Raw genomic sequence first — 14,734 nt, 5'->3', positions numbered from 1 at the left:
TAACAGGTCTGGTCCATTAAAGTTGCCCTCACTTGCATATTTACTGATTGAGAAATGATTTTTTTTTTCGTTTTCTTATTGTATTTATTAAAAGTAAGGTGTGACTGTTATGTGCGATTATTAGTTGAAAGCAATTTTATTCACTGCATTATTTGTTTAGCCTAAGGCAGTTTATTGTGAATAAAAAATACTTATACGATATCCATTTTAATCCCTTTAAAAACACTCGAGTCACCATTATCACTGCAACAAACAAATCAATTAGCACCCTTAATTATTTAATCATCAAAAGGAAAGTGTGCACTTAGCAGCCTAATTTAGCTTACTAAGTAAAAGCGATTAATATACTTTCCTTAATTAGGTGGCTAAATGTAGACTAAAGGTGTAACACAAATATACTTAAATGTATTCCACAAGATAAGGTGCTATTACGTGCTATTACCTACTATATTATTATTTAATTATAGTTCTATTGTCACACTGACCCCTCATCACATCAATTTTTTTTTCTACCAGATTTTTTCCCTCGTATTGTTAACATATTCACTGCCAACGTTTTCGTTGCGCTACGCTCGTAGCCGATCCCAGCGTTTTTCCAATTCGTAGAGGAAATTGACTACAAACAGAGAACCCGCCGAGTGTGTTAAAAATGGATGAAACTGAAAATTACGTGAACATTTGTGAAAAAGATGGGACTGGTGGACTGTATTAAATGATAAGATGTTACCTTCGATATAGTGTATTTAATTATAATTTAGCATTTACAAGGATCAGAAAACCACAGCGTTTGACAACCAAATCAAAGAATCTATAAACCTGATGTGTCAGTTTCTTCTTTTGAATTAAAATCGGAAAGAAGAATAAAAACTCTAAAGAGTCTGCAACAATTTGAATTTTCGATAGCTTTTTTCCTGGATTATGTAAATAATTTTTGATTACAGTCCAGGGCTGCCAGATCGTAGAATTGGATACGAAATTCGTATAATGGAATTTTTTTCGTATCTATCTATTATGTATAGGTGGTCAATCGGTATAATTGGATACGAAACAAAAACACCGTTGTCAAACTACTGGCAATACTTCAAAAAACAGTGTGTCAATACTGGCGGCCTAGCCAAGGTGACAATCGCTATCGCTTCGCCGGCGAATCGCTTTGTGTCTCTCTATCACTCTTCCATATTAGTGTGACAGCGACAGTTGTGTTTCGATCGCTACGGAGCGTAAGCGATTGGTACGTTGGCTACGCGGCCTGTTATACAATTTAATGGAACCGTAGGTACGTCAACGTCAGGGCAATAATTGCGAAAATCGAAGATCGCAAATTGCGGGCGTCCCTCTTGTCACTCTTATTACGCCTTCATTGGAGTAAAAGAGAAAGACCCCCGCAATTTGCGAATTTCGGTCTTCGCGGTAAGACCCCACTTTTTAAAATATCGATTTAATATTAATCGATTTTTTAAAAATTGTGTTGTCGTATAATGCAATCGAATTTCGTATAATTGCAGGCACTGGTTCGTATAATCGAAAAGTATGTACTGGCAGCCCTGTTAGAGTCCGATCAATCATAATTTTCAAACTTGCCCAAGGCTAATGAGTGTGGCCAATGTGGCGTAGGTAAGTGGAGGTAGGAAATTGCGCGCCGCCGGTGGCCGCTAATCCAAGCTTCGCTAATCGCTTCTATTACCTTAATGGCGACGCTTCTACTGCGTTACTGTCACGGCTTACTCGAGTATTTGCCTCGGAAAAACTACTATAACTGAGTCCATGAAATACGTTTTATGTTTTTACGTCACCCTAGGCCCGTAAGTGAGCGGGGAGAAAATCTCACTTCCTAGCCAAGGCAAGACGTAAAACTTTAGACAAACCACGGGCGGTAATTCGTAAACCCCCAGATCGCATATTTATGGCCCTCACCTTTGGTTCGGGCCACAAACACCTGCGCTAGTATGTAATGTACTATAACATCTTGTAATTACCATGGTGCAATAAAGAAATAAAGAAAGAAGAAGAAAGAGCTAGAAAATCGCTCCGATGTTGCTACAACTTCACTAAATGCGTCTATTAGGCAGTCTTGAGACGAGAGTGGACGACCGCCCCGAAACCGCCTTCCATATAAACTTAGTTTTCCTCTCTGGATATTAACATTTTTCCAAAAATAACAAAATTTGATGTGTACCAGTCACAAGTATGCCCCTTTTGTATGTATTTTTCGACTTTTAAAGTATTATAAGATAAGAGTTAAAGGAGCATTAAAAATTTTGTGAGTCGCACGCTTGCACCATCTATAAGCAATATGAATAGAGCTCTGGTATTCTATTAGGTATGTCTATGGTAATGACTGCACAGAGTGCACGGTAGGTACTTACCTTGTCAGAAAGAGTGTAAATTAACGGTGTTTGTGGCGCTGTAATTTGATTGCGAGATTCGCGCGTTACTCCATTTTTTTATTCCTTGCATATTCCGCGAGGAAAATATTAAAGTCACATTAAACAACTTTTCTGCGGAAGCGCGGTTCAACCCAAAAAAAAACATCTAACTAGCCGAAATTTAATTTATTTTTTTGCACTCTCCATACTGACGGCTTTTGGGCTACATTTATCTAATGCAATGCAGATAACCCTTTTATTTCTTGGTTAGGTACTAGGTACCTAAATAGGGTATGGGTACGGGCAGGTTAGCATGTTTAGCACCCGTTATTCGTAGGTAATTAATAAATACGTAGGTACCTACCAAAACGTAGTTTCTTGCATGTAAGTAACAAATTAAAAGCCACAAAAACAACAAGTATATTTTAACCTTAATTGTTTTATTATTGATGTATAATGATTACTGCTATTATTAATTAGGGTAGAATTTTATTTATATTAGATAGGAAGTGCAAGGCGGCGCCATTAATACTGGGTCTCTGGAACATAAATAAGCGATCGGTGTCGCATTTTACATAGAGATATTCTTCATTACCTACTTGCACTTAGAGGGGGGAGGAAGTTAAGGAAAGCCTTGCCCTTAAGTATCAGAGTCCCTACAAAAAAATAATTAGGATCCTACTTAAACCTACCCTCGTTGGGTTCAAGCTCCTCCCAAACCAAAACCCTGGATCCACCACTGCTGGCAGTGAACAGTTAAGTAATGATTGGCATGGATCATGATATGGCCGTGACATGGGAAGCGATGTCACGAGCTATCAACAAATACAGTGAAATTACCTACCCCTTTGAATGCCAAAACCCGCATTTAAACGCCCATATGTTCAGTTAAGAGTAATTTGTTATTTAACGTTACTACCTCGCTGATGTCTGAGTAAATAAAACGTAATAGGTACATATAAAGGAAAGCGAAAAAGATAAATTTAGGTAGTAGTAGGACTAGTGGGTACAAGTTGGCATACGTATTTAATGTGCACTGTTTCGGGGTTATAGGTGTTTTAATAAAAAAAACTTATTTGTTAAACAATATTTTCTTAAACTAAGTAGAGATGTTTTAGAGTCTAAAAAAAACATTTATTAAGTTTATTTTTATCTCGAACGAAACTTAAAAGAGTCAAATAGAATCATGAACTGTATTGTATGTTCCGTAATCAAAGTCATTGATTACAATTACAACCGGATTTACTTATTTTGAAGTCGTCACACAGTAATTACTATAAGTTAGCTCGCTATTGACCCCTATAACGGATACGATACGATATCAGCATGTAAGGTTACCATGTCAAGACAAGCCAAAGTACAACCATCAGTCATCAAAACCATTAAATTAGCATCATAAGTTACCTGTCTAGCGTGATCATAAAATAACGTAGGTACCTACCTACACGTAACATAGCAGTAGTAGTAGCACGAAAATGATGTAAACCTTGAAAACTTGTTTTGTCATTCTTGTACGAAACCGGCATTCGGCAAATTTAACACTGTAAGTACCTATAACTAAAATATTAAAGAAGTTTACATGAATTTCAGTATCAGAAACTTTTTTTCAATAGTTGTAATTGTAATAAGTGAAACTTTATTACTACATCACGTTTCAAATTAGATACTTATAACATTTTTTTGGAAATGCCGGTAGTCCATCCTTTGCTTCAAATTTCTATAATTGCCGGAAGATATTCCTACACAACCTAAATATTATTTTGTTTATCTTATCTTATTAGGTAGATGAATTTAATACATACTCGTACTTAAGGATATAAGTAGGTAAGACGATTTTCCCATTCATGCACAATTTAAAAAAAAAACGTACCTTGTGTATTGTGCAACTAATTATTTAAAAAAATCAGTCGTATCGTTCCGGTCGTTCGGTGAAATTAGCGTCCTGCCGAAAAATCGGGTTCACTGCTCACAGCACTGTCACTTCGTCACGCGGGTATCACGCCACGACCGTCCGTGGGACGGCGGCGTGTCGACAGATCGGCGGGTTGGTGCGGACTGATCCAGTCGTCCGACTCGACGCGGCCTAGCCGGAGCAATGCACGCGCGCAAACTGCAACTTCGCTCCTAACCAAACTAGACACGACTATAGAACCATCCTTGGCTAAAATTGACTACACACTGCATTTTCTTTTTAAGGACACCCTCATAAGCTTCATGACTCGGGTACATTATTGTTTCGGGTTTGTTCTTTCGACTGACATTAAAAGAACGTTTAACAATTTTGAAAAGAATTTGACAAGAGTTTTACCAAACCTCATTTCTGTTTACCTACCTACCTACTTGTTATTTTCATACTCCTACAAAATTAACAACAACTGTAAATTTCTGACCGAGAGTTAGTCAGGCGTAAAAGCGTACTTATAAATCATGCGACACGTGTACGTAACCTGCGAAAAACTGATTTCATTCTCCTCAAAAATTTAGCTGAAACACGCAGCAGCTACCGCAAAAACATGTTCGTTACTTAGCATTACATTTTGCTTACTCCAAATAATCGCACACAGAGTCTGTTGGAAAACGTAATGAGCACAGATATCGTACGACAATCGTACCACCTCAGCGATCGTAATAAATTAGCAAACGGTACGTTTTTTATTACGCGTGTGATTACGTATTGCGTGGTTTAGGTTAGCAGTGGTTTGCAAACACGTCATTTATCTCGTTTTAACGGTTCCGTTATAATACTATCTACCATTTATTTTACTTTTTTTGTATGATCCGGTCTGTCGTAAATTTATACACTACGATGTTTTTCTATAATAAATACACATTTTCAATTCTCATCAATAATGCATATGGGGTTTTTGTTTCATTTGCCTCCAACTTTAAAATTGTAATCGGTATCTCCATCGCTGTTCGCAGATAATTTATTGGTTATTATTTTAGAAAACATCTAATTTAATTTCCGAGTGAAACCATTTTACTCCAGTTTTTACTTTACTTTTACTTTGTCCATCAAATTTTATGCCATGTCATCACGGTCAAATATTTAATGTTTTCTTTCCGATGCGGGGTGCGTGATGGTGTCCGCCCCACGTCAACGTCAGCCTTGGCCGCTCCCTTTGTCATCGCGAACATGATAATAGCATAAATAGCCATCACCGTGACCCAAAACACTGACCTAATAACCATACTTTCAACAGTGTCGAGCTAGTACAGCCAGCAGCAATAGTTGCTAAGCGGGCGAGGTGTTCAAAATAATCTTGACGCGACTTTATTGTTAAGAGAATAAGAGCGCGTCAAGGTAATTATGAACGCCTCGCCCGCTTAACAACTTCTGCTGCTGACTGTGCCACTTAGGCGCAAATTGAAAAATATTTTTGTTCGAAATGCAAAGACTGTTTTCAGTAAAATGTACCTACAGTTAAAATAACATTCATCATATACCATGTCATATCAAAGCGTTAATGACTCGAATTACCAGCTATATGACAGGGCTACCATACATCAAATTTTCTCATAATTTTACACTAAAAAGTTTGAATATAAAACATAACATAATATTCCCAAGACAAATTTTTAATTTATAATAAACTTGAAAAGTACGCCGTAAACACGCTGTAAAAGCAGAATCAGTGAAATGCTGTATTATACAATAAAACATCTAGCTACCGTACTGTCTTGTATGCAAAATAAATTTCGCAAGCCGGTTCCAGTTTCACTTGACATTATTTAAAATAAGTAGTAGGTACTTAAGTACTTCTACTTACTTTCGTATCGTTGTAAGAAATCGTCGGGTCACAAATAGGTATCAAAAAATTAAAGTAACAATGCACTTTATTACACTTGTAACACGGTTTATTGTCCAATAATTTCAATGGTGTTAGTTAATGACTTTTAATTGTCACCCGACGAAATATCCTAGTTCGTTATTAATATTTTCCGGTACCTACTTGAAAATTTTGAAAAATTGTTGCGTTTTTTCACAGTATAACTGAATACTTGCCTGTTCCAAAAAATTATGTACCTAATTAGTAAAGTATGTAAGTATCCGGTTAAGTATTATTTGATTCTGCTTGGCAATATTAAGCCTTTCTGATTCTTTCTTATCTCAGCGTAATCTCAGTTATATCTTGGCATCCACAGCTAGTGCTTAAAAACTAAGCGTCCGGTTTCCGTTACTTTCTTTTTAAGTCTGTTTATTTCTAACCAATCGCACGCATAATCATCCTTTGCATGTCCAGCCAGCACTTCTTCGCATTCTGCTTTCTATGATATCAATGTGGTTGGTATAAAACGGAACGTCATAATCATAAATTAATTAATTGCCGGGAAAAGGATTAATTTTCCTGGGACTAGTTTTCTTTCTAAGTGGTTACTTGCACGAGACTTCAATTTATTGGTTATGTAGCAACTATGGCACTAGCCTGGCGACTATGCTTATGCTTCCCCACCACGCATAATATCCGTAATATCTTTCTTGAATTTGAAACCTGTTCCGCGAGAATACGGTAGAAATTTGAATGAATTTTTAAATGGCCAAGCATAATTAACACCTAAGACTTATGAACAAATATTCGCACTCATCAAATCAATATTCAAGTTTAAAGATATTTATCGTATAAGTTCCGGGATTTGGACCCACAACAACTTCGTTAGCAGACTCACTATCGGATGCTGATACCAACTACTACATCGCCGTGACGTTAGACGTCGCTTACTTCAAAATTAATAGTGTTAATTCAAAGCTGGTAGGTATATATTGTACCGAGTACAAATAATCAACAAACATATCTTAATACCTGGCGTAACGAGCATGCTTTTAAGAAGCCATTAACGCTCAGCGCTTATCAAAACAGCTGAAAGTGGTAAAAACACTTATTGCGCCATGTTTCCTTCCTCATTAGTATAAGGGATAGTAAGTAGGTATACATCAATAAAAATCTAATGTGGGAAAGTGGATGCTTTCTCTCGATGAAGGTCGCGGGGACTGCTTGTCAGGGACAGTACAGAATTAGTCTTGATTGCGTTCTTATACAAGCGTATCAAAAATGTTGAAGATCCGTTTAAGGGCAAACTTGTTATCTGTTGTGAATAGTTGAAGGTATGTTTGTCTAACTACTAGGTATAGACCTATAAAAAAATTACATTAAGGCGGGTCCCGTACAGAAAAACGTGATCCAATCTTTTCATTTTTCATGGAATGTATGATACATAATAAAAACAGAAAAATACACAGAAACTTAAGTATTCAACTTGCACTTAATTTGTAAGCAATGGGAATGTAAACCCTGTACTGTAGGTATTCGGTCAACCTTAATCACCTCTTACAACACCTCGAAATAAAGAGGTATTCTATTCTACTCTAGTGGGCAATCACTTCAAATTAGGCCAGGCTAAATGTAATCCAATACACCGTTAAATTAAGCTCGATCACTTAAATTTTGAAATTACTAGTTTAAATAGACCTGGGTCATAAAATTTAGCCTTGTTTCCTGTAAAACATTTCATATATGTACCTACATAGTTATGTTTCAAATTAACCATTTTATTTGTGTTGTTTTTTCCTTTCAAATTAATTACTAAACAATTCCAAACAGGTGGTGTCAATTTCATTAGAAATCTATAATTAAATAGTAGCAAATGACAGTTAAGTGTCTATGTAACCGCAATGACCTCTTGTCTGCTTATTTCATGCATAGTTCATTAGTAAGAAAGTAATAATGAAAAAGCGGCCAAGTGCGAGTCGGACTCGCCCATGAAGGGTTCCGTATTTAGGCGATTTATGACGTATAAAAAAAACTACTTACTAGATCTCGTTCAAACCAATTTTCGGTGGAAGTTTACATGGTAATGTACATCATATATTTTTCTTAGTTTTATCATTCTCTTATTTTAGAAGTTACAGTGGGGGACGACACACATTTTACCACTTTGGAAGTGTCTCTCGCGTAAACTATTCAGTTTAGAAAAAAATGATATTAGAAACCTCAATATCATTTTTGAAGACCTATCCATAGATACCCCACACGTATGGGTTTGATGAAAAAAAATTTTTTGAGTTTCAGTTCGAAGTATGGGGAACCCCAAAAATTTATTGTTTTTTATCTATTTTTGTGTGAAAATCTTAATGCGGTTTACAGAATACATCTACTTACCAAGTTTCAACAGTATAGTTCTTATAGTTTCGGAGAAAAGTGGCTGTGACATACGGACGGACAGACAGACGGACAGACGGACAGACGGACAGACGGACAGACAGACAGACAGACAGACATGACGAATCTATAAGGGTCCCGTTTTTTGCCATTTGGCTACGGAACCCTAAAAATGAGTTCACTTAAACAAATAATATACCTATTAATATTTTTACTCGACATAACAGCAGAATATCAATTGAAATACTCATTCAATGAGATTTGGAAGCCTCACTTACCTAGGCCACCTACTACCGCTAGGCCACCAATGCTTCCCAATACCTGAGTGACAAAATATGTATGTATTTAGGTTGGATCGCATGACATAAATGACCTCGAACATAAGGTAAGAAATCTAGTCAGACTCAGATGAGGTAATTCTAGTCATAGAGACGTTTTTGTGACTCCGTATCTGCGTGTGACATTGGACAGTGATAATAATATGAGTCAACATACTCGTGAATCATTATTGCAATAACAAGGAGTGGAGCATTTTGTGAAAACAGGAAAGTGATAACAGATTTTGGTTGCATTTTTGAGATACTAGTTAAAGCTCGGTCGGATGTGGTAGCTGATAAGTTATAACATTGTTTATTAAATTTTGTAGAATCTTTCTATTTTAATTATATTATATTGGAAGTACTATGCAAGTATTATCCGCCTAGCGTTGTCTCGGCATTTTGCCATGGGTCATAGGGGAGTCTGGAGTCCGCCTGTAGGTAAAGATAAAGATAAAAGATAGTTTATTCAAGTAGGCATAATTACAATGCGCTTATGAACGTCAAATAAAGCTAGGTAGACCGGCTCCAACCCTACACCTCTGCCCCGAGAAGATTTCAATCCCCCCTCAATTGGAGGAGGGTATCCCAATATGGGACCGGCAACAAACTCGGCGGGACACATCTTTTAAAAAAAAATTACATCTTATAATTAACATGCATTACGAGAAAATAAGTAAAAAAAAATACAATTTAATTTACTATAGAATTCATGCAATTATACACATAAAGTGTAATAGAAATTTGATTTAAAAAATATATACATATGTACATGGAATCATACAAATACGTAGATCGTCTTTCAGAAAACATCAAATTCTTGCAAAAGGAAAAGAAAATAAAGTTATTAAAATAAATGGGAAAACATATATAGGTAAATCTGATTGATTGTTATGATTTATGAATTACCAATTTACCAACACAACATATTTGATGTGCTTTCTTAACTGAGCTTTGTCACCTATAATACATAATACAATGTTTTTAATTGCTTTTAGTTATTATTAGTTTCTGGTTTGGGCTATGCATGTTTGTCTATCAAGTAGTCCTCGACTCTGTAATAAGCTTTCAACATCAATGATTTTTTTAAGTAATTCTTAAGAACTGGAAAGGGTAATTAATCTTAAAGCATCCTCAGGTAACTTGTTATAAAAATGAATGCATTGCCCAACGAATGACTTTTGTACTTTACGGACACGAAACTTTCTGATAGCAAGCTTATTTTTATTTCTAGTGTTAAAGTTATGGACATCAGAATTCTTAGTGAAGGAGTCTAGATTCTTAATAACATAAATAATACTATTATACAGTGTGTAAATCCAATACGGGCGAATATTTAAACGGTGGTTAGCATAGGACCTAAAAAGTATATTTAGATAGATTTTACTTAGAAATGCATTGAAAATTTTAACCATACAAAATAATTCGGCCCGCAATGTAATACACCACACACGTTACGGGATACGAGCTTTTTAAAGTAACTGTCAACGCTTGTTGGCAGTTACTATGAAAAGCTGTGTACAAAGTTTCTCTTTGTATTACAAGCTCTTACTAAGTGATAAGTTTACATCAAGTATATCGACTCCTTCATCAGTGCCGTTAATACACTTAATACAGCACGCAGTATTAAACCGGTATTACATTATCCTAGCGACTGACTTGCCTCACGCAAACCAGTATAAGTAAGACCCGCAAGACTAAAGTCTATTTTTTTATTCGGTAGACTAAAATTACATTTCATTATATGAACATAAAATAACATTTCATAATATGAAATGTCATTTTAGTCTACCGAATAAAAAAAAAACTTTAGGCAAATGCATTTTGATGATGATACTAATGATGTCCAGTTTTAACAAAAAAAAATACCCATTTAAATTGTCTACAATCGCCTCTATTGTTGTTGCTTTCTCCTGCGGAAGTTAAGTGTAAAGCATTTAAAAAACAACGACAAACCTAACAGGAAAGGTTGTCAAGTCAAAAACACAGATATCATGCATGTACAATGTATGTCACTGTATTGCACATAAACAGGCTGTGGGTTTACATAAAACGGACAAAACAAAACAAAAATAAAAATGTTATGTACAAAGGCGAACTTATCCCTAAAAGGGATCTCTTCCATTTAACCTTTATGAAAATGCAAAAGGAGGAGGGGGGAGGGGGTGGAGGTGCAACAGGTGAAAGACATATGAACAAATAGCAATATGAGAATATGAGATCATAGCTGTCTGTTTTTAAAATTACAACGCACTGACAATTTATGTGAAAAATAGTACTACCTACCGATTTCTAAACAAAAACCTCTGAAACGGTAAAAAAAACTAGGCGAGGTATCACAATAATGTAAAAATGGGTGTGTTATTGTCGCACCGTAGTGCCTAAATTACGTACTACGCCGACTTTAATCAATTAGGAGTCAATCGATTTGATTGTAATCTATGGAACATACTCTACCTTGTAAGTAGAATATGTGTGAATATGTTTTCAACCAAAAAATAAAGTTTCTACATCAGGTTAAGAAAATGTTGTCTAATTTATGTGAGTGAGAACATTGGCAGATTAGTCTAGCGGCTCACTTTGGGCGGATCTTTATGCAGATCAGGCGAAGGGTTAAGATCTATAGTTTTAGTATCTATAAAGTTTAGATGCTTATTCTGATTATAGTATGATCACCATCTATTACGGATAAGTTCAGTCAGCTGTCCACTGTGGTATTTCTCCGCCCTTCGCCTAATCCACCTTTAGGTCCGCCCAAAGCGAGCCGTTCGAAGCAATCGGAACACAGAGCCAGTACTAGTTAACTGAAGCTGGTAATTGATATTGGAGCACAACAGTCTAACGAGGTGTCGTTGAACGATAAGCGAACATTAGCAAGATATTGGACGCGAAGAAAATTGCGCTCCACTTCGTTACGGCGTGACAAGTGCGCTACTTTTAGCAGTTTTAACTTTAACGGTACCTACTCACCGACGTGATGCACATTCTGAACGAAATTAGTGACTATAATTTATATCTAAAGTATGGTGATATGTATCACATAAGTACAGCTATACACAACTGTGTATAGCTGTAACTGCACGATGCCCGGTGCAAGAATACTTTAATGTCACACTTATCATTCACTTAAGTACATATTCTTTACAATGTACTAGCGGAGTATAGATATCCAAAGTACTTCTAGAATTGAATACTCTTGTTACCTAGAAAAATCCGACAAAACAAGCACCAATTAAGTATCTAGTTATCGTAAATAAGACGATCCCTAAAACACAGCAATTTTGACAGTATTACTTAGTTGTTATCACATACAGCTGTGTTAGAATAATCATTCGTCAGATACAGTCAGTGCTACCCGTTTAGACTCTGATGGACTACTATAAAATCAATATTAGCTATAGCAATTACATAAGTGGTTTGAGAGGTAATGCATGCGTTGCGTAGTAAAAGCAAGCAATAAGTAACAATAAAAACTATTCCAAAGTATGTAAATACAAATAAAACTTTATTAAAATTTATAAATGAACCCATAAAGCTCCCCTCATCTCCACCCCCAAATCTCACCCTCGTCTAATTCAATAGGTAACTACCTAAGTTTGTATTGGATTATAAATACTTGGTAAATAATTTACTTATGTTGTATAATATTTTAATAGTTTGTCTCTTCCTAAAGATTGATGGAAGATGGAAGCAATGTTAAAGCGGTATGATATGGCTTAGGTAGGTATTGATTTCTGTAACATACCGCGAGGAAAAAAACGTACTTTAAAGACAACTTCCATGAAAACCAACTTGCCGCCATATAATGAGCCTCATTGCCCTAACTGTAAACTATTAATTAAAACATTTGAAACTCCCAAATCACACGTTGTAAATATGTAATTTCCATTTACCTAAACTAGATGCCGCAATTCAAAATAACACCGGAAAACGCATGTTTGTAGAACCGCGGGAACTCTCAGAGCACAAAGCAACAGAAGCCGAAAGTACGAGTACATCTATAAGTAGATGCACATTAACAACCATACGGTCGGCCACAAAATTTATTAACATTTTCAACGTTATCGCTTTGCAAATAAAGGTGATACCATTGTGGTAAACTGTACTATGTGAGTCTAAGGTCATTGAAAGATGTATTTTCTATTAGCACGAGGTGGCAACTAATGTGCTGTGCACACGGGCGAAGTGTTCGTGTATTGCGTCATTACTTCACATAATCTACTTATTGTGTGAAACAGAATAGCGGCAAACGAGCGCCACACGATGCCCGGTGCAAGAATACTTTAATGTCACACGTATCATCCACTTAAGTACATATTCTTTACAATGTACTAGCGGAGAATAGACATCCAAAGTACTTCTAGAATTGAATACTCTTGTTACCTAGAAAAAACCGACAAAACAAGCACCAATTAAGTACCTAGTTATCGTAAATAAGACGATCCCTAAAACATAGCAATTTTTACAGTATTACTTAGCTGTTATCACATACAGCTGTGTTAGAATAATCATTCGTCAGATACAGTCAGTGCTACCCGTTTAGACCTGATGGACTACTATAAAATCAATATTAACTATAGCAATTTCATAAGTGGTTTGAGAGGTAATGCATGCGTTGCGTAGTAAAATCAAACAATAAGTAACAATAAAAACTATTCCAAAGTATGTAAATACAAATAAAACTTGATTAAAATTTATAAATGAACCCATAAAGCTCCCCTCATCTCCACCCCCAAATCTCACCCTCGTCTAATTCAATAGTTGCATTACTGCCGAAGCAAAAAACCATAAATGTATGTCACTCGTTCCCCTCTGTTGAATATATCTAATTTTGTCCCTAATAAGTAATTTTTAAATTACTGAGAGATGCATGGAGCCACACAGTCCATACATTTTCATGACCCCCGGTGCAACGGACCTTGTAAATCATAAGTAGACGTTAATTAAGTGCACACAACACTTACAAAAGTAGACGCGTGTAATAAAAATTAAGTACAGTCAACACCATGAATTAAACATGCAATATAATTTAGTGGCGTTGTTGGTGAGGCCAACAATAGGTCTATCTAAATAATTTATGTTCAATTTTACAACACAGTGTTGTCGTTCGTTAAGCTCTCAAAATCAAGTTAATAACATGCCAAATAACATTGCCAGGTCGGCGGGCAAAGAAAATTACGGAAAAAGGCGAATTTTATGAAATGTGGCAAATTATGAGTTAATATCACTATTTAAATGATACCTAGAGGGAGTAAAAATAAACACGCGGACCTCATTTCAACAAAAGCAAAGGACGTCACTGCGTTGCGTATACGCTGCGTCAAATTCTCGATTCTACACTTTAGTGTGATCCCAAACTTTTCACGACAGTCATTAAGGTTGCAGCAACTGTCCCCATCCGACAGTAGGTACTATGCCATAGATCACAGCGGCCTGGGAAATATATCCAGCACCGTGAAAGCGTCCCGATCTGCGTTAACCGCCAATTAACTTGTTAAGGGGGCACTCGGCGGACATTTCTTCGTATATGGGTAAGGTTTTATTTTTGTCACGAAAAATAGTAAAAATTATCAATCCCGTTATTTCCGTTATAGTATCAACATAAAAACATGTCATTTTTATAAACAAACAGTCGTCAGTAAAATTAAGATATATTTAATAAAATATTATTAAAAAATAACCTCGGTAATCTGCGAACAAATTAAGATTGTCTTCAGTCTGTCTGTATTTTGATTATGTTGCATATTTTTATTTTTTAAATAGGTATAGATCTTACGCAGCCACATTTAGTATATACATATTTTTAAGTTTTCCGTTTTTTTTTAAATATATAAGATGACTTCAAAATGCTTTTGTTTAAAGTGTATCTACTTACGTAAAATATGTCCAGTCA

At 35.8% G+C, this 14,734-nt stretch overlaps 1 protein-coding gene across 1 annotated transcript in view; it reads right to left on the bottom strand.

Moving 5' to 3' along the window:
* Positions 1–4,468, bottom strand: part of LOC134647268 (protein windpipe) — a 53,283-nt gene extending 48,815 nt beyond the window's left edge. Inside the window, exon 1 of the mRNA XM_063501545.1 lies at positions 4,237–4,468. The gene's annotated coding sequence lies outside the window, so the exon portion shown is untranslated. The remainder of the gene's footprint in view (positions 1–4,236) is intronic.
* Between the last annotated feature and the right edge of the window lie 10,266 nt (positions 4,469–14,734).

This window comes from Cydia amplana, chromosome 4 (genome assembly GCF_948474715.1).
Source record: "Cydia amplana chromosome 4, ilCydAmpl1.1, whole genome shotgun sequence".
In the NCBI taxonomy this organism is placed as follows: domain Eukaryota; kingdom Metazoa; phylum Arthropoda; class Insecta; order Lepidoptera; family Tortricidae; genus Cydia; species Cydia amplana.
Note: the sequence above shows the minus strand (reverse complement) of the source record. Positions and strands in the feature narration are given on the sequence as shown.